At 34.8% G+C, this 23,382-nt stretch overlaps 1 protein-coding gene across 1 annotated transcript in view; it reads left to right on the forward strand.

Annotated features, from left to right (window-relative positions):
* The first annotated feature begins 2,460 nt into the window (after positions 1-2,460).
* LOC121726502 (orexin receptor type 1-like) overlaps positions 2,461-23,382 on the forward strand; it is a 126,785-nt gene continuing 105,863 nt past the window's right edge. The window contains exon 1 of the mRNA XM_042113892.1: positions 2,461-2,656. The gene's annotated coding sequence lies outside the window, so the exon portion shown is untranslated. The remainder of the gene's footprint in view (positions 2,657-23,382) is intronic.

Genomic DNA, 23,382 nt, shown 5'->3' on the forward strand with positions numbered 1-23,382 from the left:
TGGGCTATTAGCTTTTATGGCGACAATAGATATACATAATTTGTGAAAATTTCAATTATCTAGCTATTACGGTTCTCGAGATCTAGCCTGGTGAGTGGTGACAGCAGCACAGACGAAATTTTTACATCCGTGCTGCCATGTATTCAACAGCAATGCTGCAAATGACCACCTTCAAGTATTAAAGCTTAAGAGCCTATTAAAGCTGAATATAACAATCGATTCAGAAGTATTTACCGTTGCTACTTGTCCACCGTAGAACGAACGAAGCCTCAAAGAAAATAAAACAAAAGAGACAGAGAATGGTTGCTAAGCTACGAGGCAAAATATTGCATAGCTATGCAATATATTATCTATCGTACAAAGTTTTCAGATCACATTCAAGAAAGGCCTTCAACTTATTTTGTAATTTAAATCAACATTCAGTGAAAGTATCAATAGCTTTCTTTGTTTTATAATTATTAATTATTATAGAGGCTTGGCAATGAGCACTAAATAAATAATCAGTGACTAATTGGATTTATTGGATATCATCGACCATAAGCGTCGTTACATACAAAAAAAGTAAAAACACTTTACATTTGCCGTCTGTGTAAGTATGAACTCCTCCAAATATCCAGTTTTATATTTGTTTCTCTTGTGCTCATTGCCGAGTCGCTATAATAATTATAAAATAAAGAAAGCTATTGATACTTTCACTGATGTTGATTTAAATTACAAAATAAGTTGAAGGCTTGGCTTGAATGTGATCTGAAATTTTTCTACGATAGATAATATTATATTGCATAGCTATGCAATTTTTTGCTTGGCTTCCTTTTTATATTTTATGTTTTTGGTGGGATTTTTATTATCTTGCCCTTGTTTGTCATTAAATAATAAAACTAACATGTTTGTCTTTAAAGAACTATCGCGTTTGTCATTAAATAACTAACACGTTTGTCACTAAAGAACTATCACGTTTGTCTTGTAAGAACTATCACGTTTGTCATTAAATAAATATTAAGACGTATGTCTTTAAAGAACTATCACGTTTGTCACTAAAGAACTATCGTGTTTGTCTTTAAGGAACTATCTTTTGTCATATTAAAAAAAAACCACATCAGGCTGTAACGATGACGACGAAGTCACCACGTTCGCTTCAGCATCTAGATCTCCCCATAGATTTATTATGACTGACCCGTCCCTGTGTCCTTTTTCAGGTCGGATGTCATCCAGGGATCCGATTCTTACATCTCGAATGTCGTTTCAATTTGTCCGCCTCACTCGCAAGCTCACATACACATTCAATATTCATATATCCATACTAATATTATAAATGCGAAAGTGTGTCTGTCTGTCCGTTGCCTCTTCTGGCCCAAGCCGCTCCGATTTTGCTGTTTGGCATGGAGATACTTTGAATCCCGGGACTGGACATAGGTGATAGGATACTTTTTGTCCTGGAAAAAGGCGGGCGTTATCTAGTATAAAAATATAACTAAATGCGACAATGTGTCTGCCTGTCTGTCTGTCTGTTACCTCTTCACACCCCAACTGCTGAACCGATTCTGCTGAAAACGGTATAGAGATATTCAGATACTGATGAGTCCCGGGAAAGGACATAATATGATACTTTTTATTCCGGAAAAATGTGCGGTTCCCGCACGATAGACGTACTTGGACGCAATAGAGTTGTGGGCGTCTATACGTGGGAGAGCCATGCTTCGGCACGAATGGGCCGGCTCGACCGGATAAATACCACGTTCTCACAGAAAACCGGCGTGAAACAGCGCTTGCGCTGTGTTTCGCCGAGTGAGTGAGTTTACCGGAGGCCCAATCCCCTAACCCCTACCCTATTCCCTTCCCTACCCTCAACTATTCCCTTCCCTTCCCTACCCTTCCCTATTACCCTATTTCCCTCTTAAAAGGCCGGCAACGCACTTGCAGCTCTTCTGATGCTGCGAGTGTCCATGGGCGACGGAAGTTGCTTTCCATCAGGTGACCCGTTTGCTCGTTTGCCCCCTTATTTCATAAAAAAAAAAGAAAAAAAAGAAACATAGTAACACAAGACCCAAGGAGAACCCGTGGAACACCCTATATTTTGTACGTAGCAAGATAATAATTTAAACCAGATTCTAATTGCTACGTCGAATGCCCCGCTGTAAGTCACCGGAACCTCAAGACTGTGGGGTAAGAGTATCACCTAGATCTGTTTATTACAAATAATTATTATTGCGAATATTTTTACATGTTTTGTTTTAAAAATATTTTGATTATTATTTTGTAGAAAAAAAAATGTTGCTAAGTATAATATAATAAACATATTATAAAGGAAAATGTCAAATAGCTCGTAGAGGTAGGTTTCACTTGGTAATGGATCACATAATGAATCCAGCCTGCAGGTTATGAGCAATCAAAGGCTTTAGACAGCGCTACGTACCTATTGTATAGAAGTCGTGTTTAATCTATGGCGGCATATTTCAGAGTTGGCCGAGCGCGGGAAAATCAGTTCTATTCCACTTACGTATCGCGCTGCATGGCTGACGTGACGCGCTCCGGTCGTCGTTCGAATTTCGAATAAGTGTTTTTTTTATTGAAGTGAAGTTTAGTGACGACGATTTATTATTTAAACAGTTTTCCAAATATTTGTGAATTATTGTGCACGAGCTGGAATCACTTAAGTGTAAGTTTTCTAATTTTTTACTAACTCTACCAAGTTTATAACTTGTTAATTCATTAAGAAAACATAAAAAAAATATTTTCCTAAAATAAAAACACTTCTTAGTTTTAGTTTATTGATTATCTAAATTAGAAAAAAAATATCTTGGTAACTTTTATTCGATAACTTTGCCTGCAAGTACCGCGGGGCTAAAATGGTCGCTTTGAAGAATCATGATATGAATCATAATATGATTCATTTTTCTAAAATCGCAAAATGCAACTCTGCTTGCAATTCATTTCTGTATTTTTGTACTGATTTGACAGTTTGACAATTTTGACAATTCATTTGCTGAATTGATTGAGAGGAATTGCCAAATGTGACCATTTTAGCCTCGCTGTAAGGTTTTTTAATGCTTTATACTTAATACCTAATAACCAATTAATATTTTAGCTCTACATTATATTATTATTACTTAATTCAAAAATTATTAATAAAATAATATTATTTTGTACCATTGATATAGTTTATCAAACAACAATAGTGTGCAATTGGTATAGTTTTTAACAAAACGTGACTATCTCGGAGTTTCTTTAAGGTCTAAGAATGTGATAAGATTTAAATAACACGAATGTATGTTGAACAACGATGATAAAATATATGAATGATAAAAAACTATTATTACTATTAAACTAACCATATAAACTACAAAATATTATAATAAATAATTAAGTTTTTACCTCTACAGGGTGTAACAAAAACAAGTGATAATACTTTAGGGTGTATATGTGTCCCTTAAAGTAGCAGCGCTGAAAGACCAAAAATTTTTTTCACTTTTGTATGGGCAAGCGCCCGAACGTCACGAGTTTCCTCATACAAAAGTGAAAAAAAATTTGGTCTTTCAGCGCTGCTACTTTCACAGTGAACTCTCTATAAGGAACACATACACACCCTAAAGTATTATCACTTGTTTTTGTTACACCTTGTATAAATACCAAAACATTTGTTTTATTAACATAAATAGCTAGTACAACACATTCACAACTTTTTGCAAGTGACTTTAATTACTTTTTGAACTTTTTTGATTATTATTTTTTTTTACTGGCAAAAAGTCACTAAAGCGAATAATATTAAACGATTGATTAAACGTAAAAGAAACAACAAAATATCAGCCTTCATTTAATATTTCACATAATTTACTCGCACCTGTCACACTTCTGTAAAATTATAGCCCGTTTTGCTCTTTATTCGGAAAGAGAAATGTATGTACAGTATATTTATTGCCACTTTTGATATGTACGAGCCGTGGATATAATATAATTGACAATTCGATGTAACACTACATTCCATTCAGCGCTTTTGTTAATATTGTAAGGATTTTAATGGTTGAAATCTTATACAGGGTGTAACAAAAATAAGTGATAAATACTTTATGGTGTGTACGTGTTCCTCGTAGAGAGTTCACTGTGAAAGTAGCAGCGCTGAAAGACCAAAATTTTTTTTCACTTTTGTATGGGGAAACTCGTGATGCTCGGGCCCTTGCCCATACAAAAGTGAAAAAAAAATTTCGTCTTTCAGAGCTGCTACTTTCACAGTGAACTCTCTACAAGGAACACGTACACACCCTAAAGTATTATCACTTATTATTGTTACACACTGTATAGTAGTGTATATAATATACTTAAAGTAGGTCTCCTGCTGCCGCACTCGGTAACGAATGTAATAAAATGAAGATTTCGACATAAGTTCATTTTTAATACAGTTAAAAATGAACGGTTCCCGCGCGATTTACTAAGGAAGACAGTTGGTATTACCTACTTATTAATATTACTTATACCAAAAACCAACAGCGCAAAAAAGTATGTCTTATTTAATAATATGGTGCTAACTGTTGAGCATCAAATAGTTTTAGTTGTAACTGACAACCGCTTATTGTCCTATATTGCAATTAGCTAATGGTCTTGGGCACAATATGACAATTCACAATACCTAATATAATACTATAATATCTACCCCGCAGAGAGTGTTTACAGACATATTATTATTATCCTAATATTTTATTACTTATTATATAAGTAATGACTCTATCAGCTTACTTTCATATTAATAAGTAGATAAATTATTATGATTGTTTTGCTGGTTTGTGGGATGGAAACCATTAATAATTATGAATCGGCCGAGTATTAGATTTCGTGGGCTTTAAGAAAACCGGCGGAGCAAATGCGTTGTTAAGAAGTTTTAAATAAGTACACTAACTTTTACCATCCCAAGAGAACATAATAAATGTTCTCTTGGGATGGTTGATGGATTTAGAAATAAATAGAAGTTCAAAATAATCCCAGTGTGTAAACTTAATCAGTTCAGTAGTTTTTGAGTGAAGTAACTAGTTAAAACATGTATATTGAAGTTTGAACTTTCGCCTTCACAACACTAATTTAATACTTTTAGCACAGAATAGAAAGTAGTGCTATTTCTTCAATCAACATAATATTTTAACTTTAAGATCAACTTTCCAAAACAACACATTAAATTAAGATGTAAATTTAAATAAATGAAACAAAAAAAAATAAAGAAGAAAAGATAGGAAAATATAGAGGATTTAAAAAAGAATACGGCTACCTTATCACGTAAAAATAGCAATCAACAATCCACTAGCAATAATCGCGCGAGCGATTGCTGGATGTCATGAATGTCACAATGGTGTCATGTATAGTGATCGATTGCAATCGTATTGTTTTTGCTGATACGTGATACGAAATTGCAATTTTGAAGCAATTATCGCGCAATAATTGCTATCGCATTGCTCTTGCAAGATACGTGATTTAATTGTCTGTTGTAAGTAATACAATATGGCTGAAAATCATAACACTTTGAGTGTTATGATTTTTAGTTACGTTTAATCGACATTCAAAACTTCCTGATTTAAGAGCTCACCTGACTCTAAAAATCAAACATCGTTCTTCTCTCTTCACACTCACGCCCGTCTTTCATATGCCAGGTGAAAAAGGACGGCGCGGAATCATTGCCGAGTTAGTTTTACTTGAATAAAAGATGAACTATAATGATTATGAAAAAAGTGTTTTGAGCAAATTTAGGTTTTATCAATACCTTTTTAGATATTAAAAATATTAAAGAAAAGACAGCAAACTTCGAAGATCCAAGCAAAAATGTGTCTAAAACAAGGTTTTTTGTAAAAAAGAAACTATCGAGCATTTTTTGAGTAATCGTGTTTTCGTCTTGAGCATTTAATCTTTATGAACTGAAGTAACTTGTGTCAAAAAATCAGTTTTCTGGACCTTACAGATTTTGAGATCTAGGTTAAAGTATGTAGTCAAGTTAGAGTCATATGGGCTCTTAAGTGTTCAGATTTTTCTGGCGTATTTTCCTTTCCTTTGTTCTCCGAATACCGAATCATATTATAACCATAGTTACAGAAACAATGTTATATTGTTTTACAGACTAGTCTGCTCTTTTTTAGCTTATAGATAATATGATATTGTTTAGCCCGGCCGCACATTGTCCGAATTCTGATCAGAAACAGTTGAATTTCGCCGGACCGCCACCCCGCACACTATCCGAAATATCCCTCCGACGAGTTCGAGCTCACTCGGCTAAGTACAAAATGTAAGAGACAGCGCGGACGTTCAACTGTTTCTGATCAGAAATTTCGGACAATGTGCGGCCGGGCTTACATTGACTAGATTTTATGAGCCATATAATTAGTATAATTAATATTCATTTATTTAATACCAAGTACTAGATAACATCCACAACTCCGTTGCGCCAAAATCCGTTTATCGCGCGGGAACCGTATATTATTCCAGGATAAAAAGTATCCTATGTCCTTTCTCGGAACTCAAAGTGTCTCCATACCAAATTTCAGCAAAATCGGTGCAGTGGTTTTAGGGTTAAGTCGTAACAAAGAAACAGACTGACTGACGGACAGACGGACAGACAGACAGACGGACAGACAGACGCACCTTCGCATTTATAATATTAGTATTAGACATTAGTATGGATAAGTTCCTTACCTTCTCCAATGCTTATTAAGATAGGCCAGATTTTATCTAGAAAACTGAGTTTCCTAACTCAATATTATTCAGATATAGAACAAGGGATAACCACAAAAGGTCCAGATATAGATTCTGATCGCCTATTCGAGATATAAATCGGAATATGAGCGCCCGAGTTAGTCTAATAGCATAACATGAGCAATAAACAGTAGGATATCTTCTATACATCTATATCTATACATATTATTAAAAAACAATGTCGCATTTTTTTCTCTCATTTCCCTTTGTTCCCTTTAATCTTTAAAACTACGTAACGGATTTTGATACGGTTTTTAACCGACTTCCAAAAAACGAGGAGGTTATATATTCGGCTGTGGATATTTTATTTTTATTTTTTTTTGTATGTTCGACCAGTACTCCGCCGTTTGTGAACCGATTTTCAAAATTTTTGTTTTGTTATATTAGGTTTTACTCTAATTTGGTCTCATTTTCACAAAAGTGGTGATCTGATGATGGGATCCATGAGTAATCGAGGGAGCTGTGTCACAGTTTTCACTAGTACAGCTCCCAACGCTAAAATCACTGATCTCGTATTGAAATTAAATATGCCTTATTTATAAGCTTTTCAATGTATATGATTTGAAATAAATAAACTATTATTATTATATTATTATATTATAACTACTCAGCCACGGATACCGAAGGGGGGGCTCGGGGGGCGCAGCCCCCCGCCAAAACAAAAACAAACACAATCTAGAAAGTCCAAAAGTAGGTTAGGTTAGATTGGAACTTAGACCACAACACCCAGATATAGGAGCCCCGCGTAGCGGGGCTCCGTCGACTTTCTTTTGTAGTAGTTTGTCAAATAGATTGGGGTAGGTTTGTAAACATTTACCAAGATTAAGATAATATTAAGGGGTTGAAGTATTTTCTTACGCGATGATTAGTAGGTAACTAAAAAACTTTTGGAACTGGCACCGATTTCAAAATGATGAAGATTGAGTACAGAAATAGTTGAGGTTTAGCCGAATTCGGAAAAAGGCACTATTAGATAGGAAAAATTATTTAATACTTTTTAGTTCATATTATAAGGATGTTATTATCGTTTTTACCTTGGAAGTCGGTTTTAATTTTTTGTTAAAAATAATCTTTAATAGATAGAGTGATTCAAGCGGAAGGTTATAAGCATAATAACATTAAATAGTGGAGAAATACTGTTATTGTTGGAGTTTCTAATGTGGTGTCGTACTTAAATAATTATATTTAATAATACTTAAAAAAATATTATATCATCGCGGAGTTTTCTGTAGAATCACCTATGATTTCTGTATATGTCTATCTCTTATGGATATCCTACATCAACATTTTTGGTCATTTTCTTTTTACGACAAATAATGGCTAATTTTCGAAGCAATTTTAACAAATACAGCATTAATCCTCATCCAATTAAATAACTTAAATACATTGTAGATTTAATGTAGATCTATATGGCCCTGTACAGCATATGATTTAAATGAATATTTTCGAAGATATTACAGATTTAAAAATTGCGGGAAGTAGCTTTTGCGGCGGTACCGACCAATGCGGGCCACGGGTAGTAATAATGAATACAAGTCAAAACTGCTGAATCGATCTTAATAATTTTTTCAGTGGCTATTTATATTTTATACCCGATGCGAAGCCGGGGCGGGTCGCTAGTTATATAATATTATATAATACTAGACTCTACACCTTGTGAAACGTCGTGCCCTTTTTGCAAGTAATAGCCGCGGTAATGGGCATGTTTCAAATGATCTTTCCGTGAGTGTATAAATAAGTATGCATTAATTGGCATTTGATGATACTGCCTGGCTAACTTAGATAATACTACTGTCACACTCATCAAGATAATATGTGTACCTACAATCTAAGACATGTTCAACAATATGCCTCCATCGAATCTCTATTTTGTACACATTGCATATAGCCTTATTAGGTACGTAACGTATGAAATTTCACGTCGCGCTTTCAACATAATTCAATACATCAAAGCTTTTGACTAATTCTAGCGCCACTGTAATACTAACTCCAGATATTATTACAAAGATGCTGTTTGGATTTGGAGACAGATTGCTATATTGTATTCGGCGTTGTTCCCTTTTTTGGTATGGGAAAAAAAATGTAGAACACTTGGCGTGAGGCCGATCGCAAAATAAGACGGCGCGGCGGAAGAAGTAAATAACACCAACTCTTGTGTCGTAAATCGTAATTGATGCCTAGTGCCGTTTCGGTTTCGCTTCTGCCGGTACTCCCGAAATGTATGTGCCTATTGTTTTTTAAGCTATTTTTATCGCGGGCTTTGAGCGCGGTGACCGAATAAAAAAATTTCGTAATGGTCTTTGTGTTTTTGGATATCTCCTACTCCTCCTACCTTTCTTCTGATTAATTTCGTTGCGGGTCCCAAGACAGATTTAGCTTGTCCCTCGGGCATCTCTGAGATCATATCAAAGGGTTTTCGTGGTCGGTTACCACTGTTGATCCTGGCGACACAGGAGTTGCAGTGGGATTGTGTGGTGAGCCTTTTGCCCGTTAAAAAATAATAATGTTCTAGGGATTCCTGATTAAAGTGGTTCACCAAATAGTTATTTCACATTCATTTTTTTGTTTTAATGTGAGCTCATTATACTCAGCGCATTAAAGTATTTTTCAAAGTGGTTTTTGTATTCGGAACACTTTATGTAAGATAAAATGCCGCTCAGTATAAAAAATATATTTGCCAAATATTGAAAAAAATGCAGGACATAATGTTCACACTCAAACAGATATTAGGTCGCTCAAATATTATGGAGCTGCTCATTTTGAATTTTAAGTAACTCAAATTAAGAATTTGTAAGTGGCTGTTCTGTTAATTTCTCGTCACTCACAGTCAGTCGCTCAAATAGTAATTATATAACCCAAATTTAGTAATTTTGACACTTAAAACTGTAATTTACAGTCACTCGATTAAATACTACCTATATACATAATATAGTGGTGTCAAGCGTCCATAGATATTATTATTATTATAATTTTAGAAAGACAAGCTTCAATAAAAAGTTAAAGAAAAATCATAGGGGAAAATTTACACCAAAAGACTCAAGACCATCCGCGATACGATAATGCAAAATAGCGATATATAAATTGAAATGTCAGACGGCATCACAATATTTCATATTTCAATATTTGTATTGCTTTTATGCATCACCAAGTCGGGCATTGTCTTGCCTCGTTTTGGTATTTTGTAAAAGTATGGCACATGTAGAAAAATAAAATTTTCAATAACAATGAATCCAGATTTAACAATTTTAAATAACGAGGGTCCAAGGGCATGGGAATTTTTATGATTAGGAATAAAATTGGCTCCTCTACATGTGAGGTTCGTATTATACTAGATTTATACTCGCGTCTCGTGGCTCGGCTCGCGGCGCGTTTCGTGGCTCGCGTCGAAGTGCGAGTGTAAACACAAAGCTCGCCTCCTCCTCGAGCTCCTTTGGAAACCGCTCCCGACGCGAGCCCTGCGAGCCGCGAGCCGCGCCGCGAGACGAGCCGCGAGCTCGAGTTTACACTCAGGGCTCGCGGCGCGTCTCGCGGCTCGTCTCGTGGCTCGCGCGCAAGTGTAAATCGAGTATAATATATACTTATTCCTTACCGTTACATAGGAAGTGTATCTTAAAGAGCTTATTCCACCTTACTAAATTTAGACGTCTAAATGATTCAGTAACTAAATTTAGCCAAGTAAAATAGCATTGAGAAAGTTAGGATCCTAATTAGTGTACTAAATCGGAAAAAGTGTGACTTCTGACTGACTAAATCTGGCATCCTACGTAGGAAGCTATTTAGAAAGGTGTAATAGCTGGGTTAAAATTTTATTAATCGAAGAATTTTTACTTTTTCGCTTAAGGGGGCGAATAACCCTAAAATGTCGATTTTATAATTCATTTTATACTTGAAAATAAGCCCTGAATTGTTTAATTTTCTAAAATTAGATACTACATTATATTTCCGAGAATTCGATCTGAGCAAAAACACGATAATCTTAAAATTTTCTCGATAGAAAAAAATCACAAAGATGCATCTAATTTTCACGAATTTTTCATTTATTGCCATAACCGTACATTTTACTAAGTTAATATTTTAACACTTTGTATAAAATTCTATCATTGAGAGATCGACCTAGCGGATTTTTAAAATGTTGTATATTTATCGAGTTATTGAGAAAAAACTAATTTGGCGATGAATCTGCGTCGTTCTTTTTCACCTGGCATATGAAAGACGGGTGTGAGTGTGGAGAGAGAAGGACGATGTTTGATTTTAGGGGTTAGTCGCCCTCTTAAGTTAGGTAGAGGTGTCGTTTGTTATATTGCGGTGAGTCTAAGGGTCAATTCAAATTCCAACGTCATTGAGATGCGTTTTCAAATGAGCCATTCGGAACAGGCAGCACTGCGGGCGGCAAGTGTGTTGATTCTATGTCTGTCTTTTTCTGTAGTACTAATATAATATTTTAGTTTTGAATAGATCATTAATTAAAATGCATCGCATTGCATGCGTCACGTTGCAATGTAAACTGAGCCTAACTTTATTTTTCTCCACTGACCCTAACTTTATTTTGTTTATTAATTTAAGAGAAATACAGCTCAGTAAAATTTTTATGACTATATTTTGCACGTCCCGACCAACAAAAATGTACTGAAAAGTTCGAAAAACTTGAAATCTCTATTTATGGCCGTCTGGGGATGGCCATTTTACTACAGTGTTGATTTTTATGAAAAGTTTTCCGTTTTGTGTTGTGTCCAAAGTCTTTTAGTTTTATGATAAAGCTTCTTTAAGTAAAAAACTACATATTGCCGAATTGGTTTATCGCTCGGTAACCCGTAACCATATATTTTCACGATAAAACTAATATCATAGATTGCTTCGCCGGAATCAAAGTACTTTTTTAACTTCATTCAAATCGGTGCAGTCACAGATAGTCACTTTTTCACATTTACTAACTATAGAAGTATCTGTACTCCTCAACTTAGTACGAACAATAGAAAATTTCACTGACCAATCTGCGAAAAATGTACGGTGCATTTTTATTCCATGGTGCATGGTAATCAACAGTAGAATATTTTGAGGACAGGACATACAGAGTGTTACAAAACTATGTGATAATTATACTGTACTTTATGGAAATGAATACTTCATGGTGTGTGTGTGTCCCTTACATAGAGTCCACTGCATGGGCATACCGAGCAGCTGCCCCCCCCTGGATCATGTTGACGTCCCTACTAAGTATATTAACTAGTACTTTTATCTATAAAAATAAAAAAATGTTGCCATTTGTTTGCAATACAATATTTTTACAACTAAAAATTATACATTTTTTATTCTTTATAAACACCTAGCTTATGAAAAATCTGATTTGCCCCCCCCCTGGCCCAGAACCTGGGTGATTTGCCCCCCCCCCCCTGGCACCAGAACCTGGGTAATTTTCCCCCCCTGGCCCAGAACCTGGGTACGCCCATGGTCCACTGTGTAAATAGCAGCGCTGAAAGAGCATTTATTTTTGTCTTTTGTATGGACAAGCTTCCCAGCGTTACGAGTTTTTATATACACAAAAATTTTAAAAAAGTTACTCTTTCAGTACTGCGACTTTCACAGTGAACTCTATACAGAAGACTCCTACACACCCTAAAGTATTATCACTTAGGTTAGTTACTCTCCCCCGCGTTCCATTTGATGTATATCCCGGAAAAATGTAATGTTCCCCGCGGTAAACCAATTTATCCGGGCGATAAAACAATTTACAGAGTTGAGGGCGTCATCTGGCATATTATAATAAAGTACAATATAACAAAATCCTATTTAGGGTTCCGTAGCCAAATGGCAAAAATGGCTCATAGATTCGTCATGTCTGTCTGTCTGTCTGTCCGTCCGTATGTCACAGCCACTTTTCTCCGAAGCTACAAGAGATATTACACTATTGAAACTTGGTAAGTAGATGAAGTCTGTAAACCGCTTTAAGATTTTGGTACAAAAATCGAAAATATATTAAAAATTTTAGGGGTCCCCATAGATACAACTGAAACAATTTTTTGATCTAAACTATGCGTGTGGGGTATTTATGGATATGTCTTCAACAAATCATATTGAGGTTGCCAGTATGATTTTTTTCTAACCTGAATAGTTTGCGAGAGACACTCTTCCAAAGTGGTAAAATGTGTCCCCCCCCTATAACTTCTAAAGTAGGGGCATGATAAGTCTAAAAAAATATATGATGTACATTACTACAAAAACTACGAACGAAAATTAGTTCGAACGAGATCTAGCCAGTAGTTTTTTTATGCGTCATAAATGGTAAACCTTAATTTAACTTTCATTAAATCAAATGAAATATGAAAATAAATCAAAAACCTCTTAATATCATAAAAATAAATCTTATTGCTACTACGTAACCCTTCATGGGCGAGTCCAACTCGCACTTGGCCGGTTTTATAAAATAGTTCGTGAAACAGACGCAAAAGCTCTCGTGTGTTTCATTACATTTCCGCGCAATGGAAATCGAATTTTTAAATCCAATTGTGCCTTTACTTATGAAAGTAAATTGTACATCATATTTTATCATCCACATTTTCTGTGGCAAATGTTCTGGTTTCCAGAAATACTATGAGTTTACAGCTAAAGTGCACTTTGTGGGTATTGTAGAGGTGATTCTGGGAACGAAGAATACATTTTGTAGATTCAATCCACTTAAAGACTCGAGTTTTAGACGAGACTTACGCTTTTATTGATAACAACTGTATCAATTAGCACCATATGGAAATAAATAAAATTGGTCCATGTCCATACTAATGTTATCAATGCGAAAATGTGTCTGCCTGTCTGTCTATTACCTCTTCAAGCATAAACCTCTTCACTGATTTTCATGAAATTTGGTGTGGAGATACTTTAAGTCCATAAACATATTTACGAGTACGGTAGGTCCACTGTCTTTTTCTTCGTGTAACTTTTTCAATGTATCAAACAAAGACAAGCAGACCTTTTAAGGCTAGGTTATTCCAAATTCACGTTTCTAGAATGAGTAATTTTTAAAGAAAGCGTCATTAAAAAAAACTGAAAAATATATACATGTATAGATACATCTTTTAACTAGTGACTTTTACGGTTAGAAACACAATACAGATAATTTTACTCGATAAAAAAAAAATCCGAAACAACCTCGATTTTAAAAACATTTTCAGTTTTATAGGACTTACAGGGACTCAATCAAAAAATGATAGTTCGATTACTATTAAAATTTTACAGGGAAATGTACGGATACATGTTTAGTTATACTATTTTTTATCTAAGTAAAAAGGTTTTTTCTCCTATTTCGCCCTATCATGGACGCGGCGATCGTCGTAACCGCCACTGTACAAGGCGCGCAGATATGAATGTTATTTTAATGTCTTTTACGTCGATATTCGCACTGACAGACATCGGCCTGCTAATTTAGGAATAACCTCCCCTTAAAGGTATACAGTGTCTAAATATATTTAATTTTTATCAGGGCACTAGATTCTACGATTGAGATAACTAATCATGTTACAACGGCCGAACGTGTTTGTATTGCACATTGAATTCAACTGAGGTGTTAAACTAACCTATACTAGGAGAGGGCTATCGAAGGCTAAACGTAGGCATTACTAACGGCGGTTCCCAATATTTGATCTATCTCTGGTTTGGCCCTACTAGAGATAGGAATAACTCACATTAGACATTAGAGACATATATTTTATGTCAATTGTGAGCTATTCCTATCTCTAGTAGGACAAAACCAGAGATAGATCAAATATTGGGAACGGCCGTAAGAGTACTATTAGTAGCCTAACTGTTATAAACCTTATATTTTCTCTTACGGTCAAAGCAAATCTTAATTTTTAATTTTCTTTAAAATGCGTCGGAAACAAAATTGTATACTTATTTTGATGTAAATATGGAGAAATAAATTAGTAAGCACTCGTAAAAATATCTTGTACCTTTTTTCTTCCGGATATAATATACAAGTTATATATTATATCCGGAAGAAAAAAGGTACAAGATATCTTTTTTTTTATTTACCAGTAAGCAAAATAAACCCGTCCAAAGTATAAGTACAACCTTTAAAATACGTTAATCTACTTTAACTCTTTGATCGGGACTGGAACAAAACTCTGAGTGAAATTGTTCAAAGAGCTGAAACTCTTTCAATATTTTTGTGTCGATAAGAAACGAATTTTAAGTCAAGAGGAATAATGTTAGAAGAGTTATCATTAGATGATTTTTCGCGAAGTCATTTTCAATTATTTCCCCATAAGAATAAGACACGATAAGTTTTTGTGATAGGAGTCCGCTGTCGATCCTGGTAGGAGGAGGGACACAGGAGATACAGTGGTGGGAATGTGTGGTGGGCCAAAGCCCGATAAAAATATAAGAACAATACATTTTTCAAAGTAACATGAAGCATATGTGTTAATCCAGGATTAGCAAACTCTTTGCCAAATTTAATCGAAATCGCTCTAGCCGTTTATCACACACTCACAAAGTAACAAACTTTCGCCTCTATATTATTAGTATACTAATCATACTGATATAATTTAGCTTGTGTTCACGATTTTACGAAAATTATTAAAATGTTGTACTCCGCGGTCCGCCATAAAAATTGAATTGAAACTGGTGAGTCGAGAAAATGAGGCAAATAATGATCAGACGGAGCAAAAACAAGTTAGGTGTAAACACAAAAATGACCCAAGTTATTTGCTTTATTGCCTTAGTGGGCACACAATTTTTCTGTTTATTTACTTTGTTCATATTACGATGTATTTGCCTTCAACTTGCTTCCGATTTAGGTTTGTTCCATCAGAGAATTTTTAGAAAATTCATAGGCAAATTGCGAACTTACGGAATTACTTACTTTTGGACGAACCCAGTGAACACAAACCCAACGTCAAACCCAGCTGACAGATCACGACAGATAACTCCCGCAACTTTGCTGCGCCAAAATTCGTTTATCGCGCGGAACCGTACTTTTTTCCGTTCAGCAGTTTGGGCGTGAAGACAACAGACAGACAGATAGACTTTCGCATTTATAATATTATTAGTATGAATATGGATTGACACAATCCGACAAAACGACGGACAAAACTGTAGATTCGTCAGTGGTCAACTGCCTATGATACATTTCTTCAATGCTGCAATGGTACGTAACTAGAACCGGCCTCATACATCCGGAATGCCGAATGATGGCCGAATGGCTCTCTGAGTTCATAATCTAAATTCCTGTAATTGCCCAGGCCGGCCTCTAACAGCCGAAAAAGCTTGTGAGTGTAACTTTCGCAGATCGATCTTAAATAATATAACGGCAAAAATTACAGTCACAAGCACACTTTTATTCCGAATCCATACTTACTTATGCTTACTATACTTATAGTTACTCACTAATATTATAAATGCGCAAGTGTGTCTGTCTGTCTGTCTGTTACCTCTTCACGCCCAAACTGCTGAACCGATTTTTTAAAGTTTATTTCTCCCTCAACAAATGCACAGAATAAATAAAAACAGAATACAAAAACTTTAGATAATTTAGATACTTTGAGTCCCGGGAAAGGACATAGGATACTTTAAGTCCTGGGACAAAAAGTATCCGATGACGCCTGCAACTCCGTTACGATAAAATTCGTTTATGGCGCTCGAACCGTACATTATCCGAGATGTCCTGTCCTTGCCCGGAATTCAAAGTGTCTTCATAATAAATTTCAGCAAAATCGGTTCAGTAGTTTGGGCGCGAAGAGATAACAGATAGACAAACAGAAAGCTACACTTTCGCAGTTATGTATTACACAATTTATATGTTTGTCTTCGTGTTCTTCATTGAACAATAATTATGTCACCGGTATGTTCATTGTTCAATGAACCTGACCTTCCGCACCACCAAGTTCATCTTGGATCTTCGTACCGATTATGTGTTTGACTGAATATATTACTGGATTACACGTCACGTGGTAACTATGTAATGTAGAAATCAAGCCTTCGAGTTTACGCCTTGCAATATCTCTCAATTTTACTCGAAACTGCGTTCATGCGTTGATCGCATGGAAAAATCTACCATTTTCTGGGAAGTATACAATCTCATGGCAATCAGGCTTAAGTTACCCAAGTTATGTTATGTAAGTAGTTATCTCCTATGTAAGAAAGTATGCCCATCTTAATCGCTTCAGCATTTTGAGTATCAAGAGGTACAAAATAGACAGACACTTTCGCATTTATAAGAAGTATGTATTGTAAGTATATAATTGTTATTATAGGCTCTATCTAAAGAAACTGATATTTGTAGCTTTAAATAAAGTTCGTAGCAAACTAGAATTGCTTGTTACGAACCCAATTAGTCAGCTTAGGTTCTAAAGCAAGGCATCTGTTGTGAACTGAACCATCTATATTGTTAATACCGCCATGTGTTGGCGAGATTATACAGCTTTGTGACTCGTGCTGACTCTAATTTTTTTAAACTTAAAATTGAAAAAGACTTAGACCATAACAAATAGGTATCGTTATATTATTATAGTGTAAGAAATAACGAATAATAAGTAATAACATAATAATATTAAGTATGATTTATGAATCAATCATAATAATAAAGAATGAAAATAATTAATATTTGCGATTGATATAATTATTTTATTTCAATACTAAAATTCAATTAATATAGTTTTAGCTTTTAGTAAGTACTAAAATATCGTCGCATACTCTTACACACTAACGATTATAACTGATAGAAAAACTTATAATATTTACTGGTAAACGTAATGTTTAGGTACAATATTTCTAAGAAACATTAAATATTTTATATATAATAATGGCTTATAATATTAAAGTAACTATTTGAAAATTTCCTTACCAAAGAAATAAAAGTCTTACGAACGTAGAATTTTCGTAAAATTAAATTGTGCAGAAACAATCGAAGTTTACATGCGAAAGCTAATTTTCTTGTTCCAATACGATATTTTATTGAAATGGAATTGAAGTCGAAATTATTTAGCGACCTCGATTTATAGGAATTGGTAATAATTGTCATGTAGAGCTGGCGGTTTGCGCTAGCTGGTAATTGAATCATGCCGGGGCAGCTGCTTATCGAACTTTGGCCTGGCAAATTGTCGACATTTTATACCTGGCATTCGGCATTCCAGTTGCCACTTTAGATACCTTCAACTGAAATTCATCACCACTTTCTTATGGAGCTTACTTTACACCAATCCCTGCCAAATTTTTTGGTGCAGTCAAACCACACGAATTACAAAATTTTGGCATATTTTAATGTAAAGTTTTGCAACTGAGCTCGTGTTTCTGAGTTCTGAGTTCTGACCATTGCCACAGAATACATAATATTAGTACAAGCCATTGGAGCATGCTTCACATTAGAAATTTATCTACGAAGTATGTATTACTTATACCTATTATAAATAAAATATAACATTAAGTAGGTATTTTAAGCATTAAATCTCTTTAAATATCGTTGTAATTTTATTTTCACTCAAACTGATTGATCGGCATAATTAAATAAGTTCATGGGCTCCCAACTTTTACTCCTAGAAACTTGAATATTCGCGACACCTGCAGTCCGCCGCTCATTTAATTATTATTATTATTGTTGACTAAATACTTAAAAACCAACCAAATACCAGTGAACAACTTTACTGGTACTAGGTTGATATTTGGTTGGTTTTTAAGCCTTTCTTCATCATCAAACAGTTCTTGTCAGGTTCAAACTATTAGGAAAATATAGAATAGAGACAGCCAGCATTTAACCTGTCAAGGCCCCAAGAACAATAGAATAACAATAGATTTCCAAGAATCCGCGATCGAGGGATTAAATCATGTAAATTCCATATTCTCGAAACACCTTCATCGGTCGAATCTTCATAATTTATGTTAATTTATTAAATGATTTTTATCTACTCGTGTAACCTGTAAATACGTCCATGCATATAATGGGGGCATAACTTACGGGATTATATTTCACTCAAGACCAAAAAGGGTATTTTTCCGAGATAAGCGCGAGCTAAACGTTCCCTTAGGGCAATATAAATGTGACCCCTTTTTTTCTTTTAAGTTATTACTTATTTCAGAATCATACGTTTTGTTTATTTTGTTACTTATGTTGCACTGTTCAATATTCAAATTGCAGAATAATAAATTATTTGTTTATTTTGCTTTTGATTTCAAAGTTGAAACAAAATAAATATTTTTTAATATCATTAGAATTATCACAATAATTATTAATATTAATACATAGCTATATTTATTCTTTCCGTATATTTTTTAACCATTTTATTTCCTTTAAATTGTTTTGTCTTAAAAATCCTACTAATACTATAAAGGCGAAAGTTTGTTTGGATGTATGGATGTGTGGATGTATGGATGTGTGGATGTATGGATGTTTGTTACTCTTTCACGCAAAAACTACTGAACGGATTTTGATGAAACTTTACAGTAATATAGCTTATACATCAGAATAACACATAGGCTACAATTTTAACCGGCTTTCAAAATGGGGGAGGTGTTATGTTCGTTTTCTTATATTCAACGATTACTCCGCCGTTTGTAGACCGATTTTCAAAATTTTTCTTTTGGTATATAGGGTAACAACCCAATTTGGTATTATATTCACAAAAGTGGTGATCTGATAAAGGATCCATAAGTAATCGAGGGAACTCCTCAAAACTTATAGGGAAACATGTGGTGACTTCGGTTTCGTGAGAAGTATTCTAAGCATATGCTACCAACAAGTAATATTTTGCACCGAGATATACCTGGTATACCGTGGTTTGGAAGGTGCTGAGAGAACTCCTGATTCTTTATAGATACAAGTTTGGGAGTTTCGGCGTTGTTTTAAGAACAGAAAGCATATGCTACTATGCAAATTACATTCATCATCATCATCATCACTACCATATTATACCATTTCATAGTCTTTTAGATCGAGACTCGAGTTTGTCAAGCGATAATTAAAAAAAATCTATACCTACCTAATATTATAAACCTGAAGAGTATTTTTGCTTGAACGCGTCAATCTCAGGAACTACAGGTCCGATTTAAAAACTTATCTCAGTGTTAGATAGATCATTTATCGAGTAAGACTATAGGCTATATTATATTATCACGCTAAGACTAATACGACCGAAGAAACTCAGGAAAATGTGGTAAAAACGGGGTAAATATTTTTTATGGGAAAATGTACGGTTTCTGTAAAATTCCTAATTTACGCGGGCGAAGCCGCGCGGGACATCTAGTGTTTAATAAATAATACTGAACGAAATTCGAATTTTGGCATCCTATTGATGCCAAAATTCGACTTTTCTTTCTTCACGTCCTTGAGAAAACGATACTCCTCGAATAAGTGAAGTGTAAAAATAACACTGAGCACATAAATGTACAAAACATTGAGTGTATTCCCTTCACAGATGGTAAAGAAAAAACCTTTTTAGGGTTCCGTAGTCAACATTCAACAAGGAACCCTTATAGTTTCGGCCTGTCCGTCTGTCTGTCCGCGGTTTTGCTCAGAGACTATAGGACCTGCAAATCTGTAATTTGGCATGAATGAAGTACCTGCCCTACACATCAAGCGGGATAAATCTGGGGGCACGGCAGTGCCCCCTCCAAGTCGTTTTTTTTTCGCGCCCACCCCATCGTGTGCGGTGTCATTGAATATATTTAAAAGAGTATTGATAGATTGTTTTCCGATTTAGGTATCCATTTGTGAAATATGAAGTTTTAAAGTGGAAATAATCGTCGGAATCCAGTGTCCCCCCTTTTACCAGCTAAACGGTTGCTTCTAGAACTGTGAAAAAATTCACGGGAGTAGGAAATATTGAATTTAAAAGGATAACTATCACTGCTAAGAAGACTTCATAAGTTATTGAGTAATAGTCGATCAACTAAAAAAATGTATTCGGCGAAGTATAAAAGAACTTACCGTTCAAATTGCTTTAAACGTAACTGAGGTGATGTTGTTATAGTAGTGTATACACGTTATAAATGTACGTTCATTGACCATACAAAAATTATGAAAAACTAGCGGTATTACGGAACCCTATATTGCGCGTGGCCTGACACTAATAATAAGTAATTATCATCTGAGACAATATGCCCGAATGACAATAATATGGACGCTGTTAAGGGGCGACTAAAGCGAAATAATTGATCTTATAATTCATTTTTACACTTGATAATAAGCTAGGAATTGTTTAATTTTTAAACATAGACACTTTATTAAATTCCGGGTCCGTACAACAACAAAACAACAGGCACAAGCGAAAACCCGATATCTTAAATATCTATCGGCAATTCGATTGGCCTGGGGCCATAAATACCTACAGTCTACAGAACACTAACTCTTAACCGAAACTTATTTTTTAACCAATATAATATTATAAAACTACTGTTATATAAGAATTTAAACTTTAGTTAAGGTTTTACTACAGTGTGGGTTTTACTACAGTATTATTAATGGAAGTCTGCTGTTCTTTGTATAGTGTGTAAAGTGTAGGGTGTCGACTGTAGACTAGAGACTGATTACCATATTTATTGGCTGGGTCGTGCACATCGAGTATAATTAACATGTCTATAAAATATTGTTCGATGAATACGTCCACCTGGAATAGGTTTTTCAATTTCTTCACTATTTTTGGTACTTCATCATTAACTACAAAAATAAACGAATAAACTTTACTAAGGCACGATCCATTACTTAACAAAAAATTTTAAGTTAAGTTTATAATATTACGTCTTGTTTGTATGCGTTGTACAAAATGGTACAAAATTTGTCCGTGAAATACAAATAAATATTCTCTAGCCGTTGATTGAATTACATTTAGTGATATAAATTATACGTTAACAATATCCCAATAAGTAAATAGGCCCAGAAATTAGGTGGAGGAATGTAATTGGTTTTCAGTTTAATTTATAAAGGTGCCTCAGGTCAGGAAAGTGATCTTTTGTGATCTCTAGTCTTTGTTACGCATTCGACAAAACATTTATCTTAGCTACCCTCGATTACATTGTGGAAATAAATTCTCATTTTATTGTTTTTTTTAGGAATGGACCAAAAACGAGTAGTATCTGATGGTAAATCAAAAATTAGCAATAAGCTCGGACAAGCAGCTTATTTAAAGTAAATAAGCCGCTTGTCCGAGCTTATTGCTAATTTTTGATACCAGTATTAGAACGGCTTACGAGCTATTCTAACAAAAGTTTTCAGTGGGAGCAGAACTTGACCCGGCTTAAGAGGAACTTCACACACAATAAGTTCTCATTACAGACTTTTTCAGGAGCAAATACCACCTTGTTTTTAATCTGGCGCAACCAAATAAATGACAACATTAAAAGAGGTAAATTTTTTTTCTCGAACGAAGGAGAGGGTAGAAAACCCCATATTATTCTCGAAGAAATAACTCCACTAATTTGGTTTTCCATGGACGGTAGTAACATATTAAGCCAATTTGTCTGCTTGCAATCAAGTCACGTATACATACGTACTAGATGTTTGGTTTCCATATCGAGATTGGGAACAATGGGAGCCGATTTTCAGGCCTGGCAATAAGTTTTTCTGGTTAATGCACTCTCCGGCAAGAAATGTCCCCCGAGCCCCAACGACAGAGTCGCAGCTAAGTGGGTGATTAGGGGCTCATATTATCATGTTCATTAACGAGAGAGAAGGCACTTAGGGCAGAATTTATGTTTCCACATGAAGACATTTTTACGCAATTTTATCTCTGGAAGACCAAGTAAAGCATCAGATTTATAATAATATGGTTACCTACTTAAACGGATTGTGAAATTCATCTTTAAAACTAACATTGAAATTGTATCGGAAGGCTTATAAACTAGAATATAAAAATACCAAGTTAAAGTTCTCAATCTTGTTCAATGCTCTTTTGATGTTCGATGATGTAGAGGAGCTTCAAGGTAGAACTATATCTGTTACAACACGTCCTGCCGCTGACTTAAAACAAAACAAATTTGAGTTGTCATAGCTAAGCATACGACGATAATTTATGAAAGTCAATAACGTTGTTTCTATCAAACACATAATAACATACTGTATATAAAAATGACAAGGCAAAGCGATAAATTTTTAAACACGTTCCTACGACCGAATTTTTAAACCGAATGAAATTGAGACACGTTGGACTATTTTGGAAAATGAAATAGTCTTTACGATGAAAGTCAATGACTTTAGCACTTACACGAAGAACAAGAGACGATCACAACAGAATAAATTGACAAAATCACAGGGCAGAGCAATCTGAACCGCTATCATTCATAGCTTACTATAACTACATAATAGCATACGTAGTAATTAATTGAAACAGTCACGTCACTATTCGCTAACGAACTTAATATTCAGTCCCACTCTGTTATTACAGCGACCTATTTTTGTAAAAGCAAAATATGGTCGCAAGATAAACTAATTTTTGAGCGTGGCGGCGCACGTACCTAAAATTCACTTTACGTTTTTTGGTACAAAAGGAGTTACCTACTGGAATTGTGATTTGTATTGCAAATTTTACTTACGTGTATATTTTGATAACGCTTGAGAAAGATTAATAATATATTATACATATATTGTATATATTTGGAATCTCGAAATCGGCTCCAACGATTTTCATGAAATTTAGAATATGGGGGTTTTGGGGGCGATAAATCGATCTAGCTAGGAATCAT

The sequence above is a fragment of the Aricia agestis genome, chromosome 1 (assembly GCF_905147365.1).
Source record: "Aricia agestis chromosome 1, ilAriAges1.1, whole genome shotgun sequence".
Taxonomy (NCBI): Eukaryota; Metazoa; Arthropoda; class Insecta; order Lepidoptera; family Lycaenidae; genus Aricia; species Aricia agestis.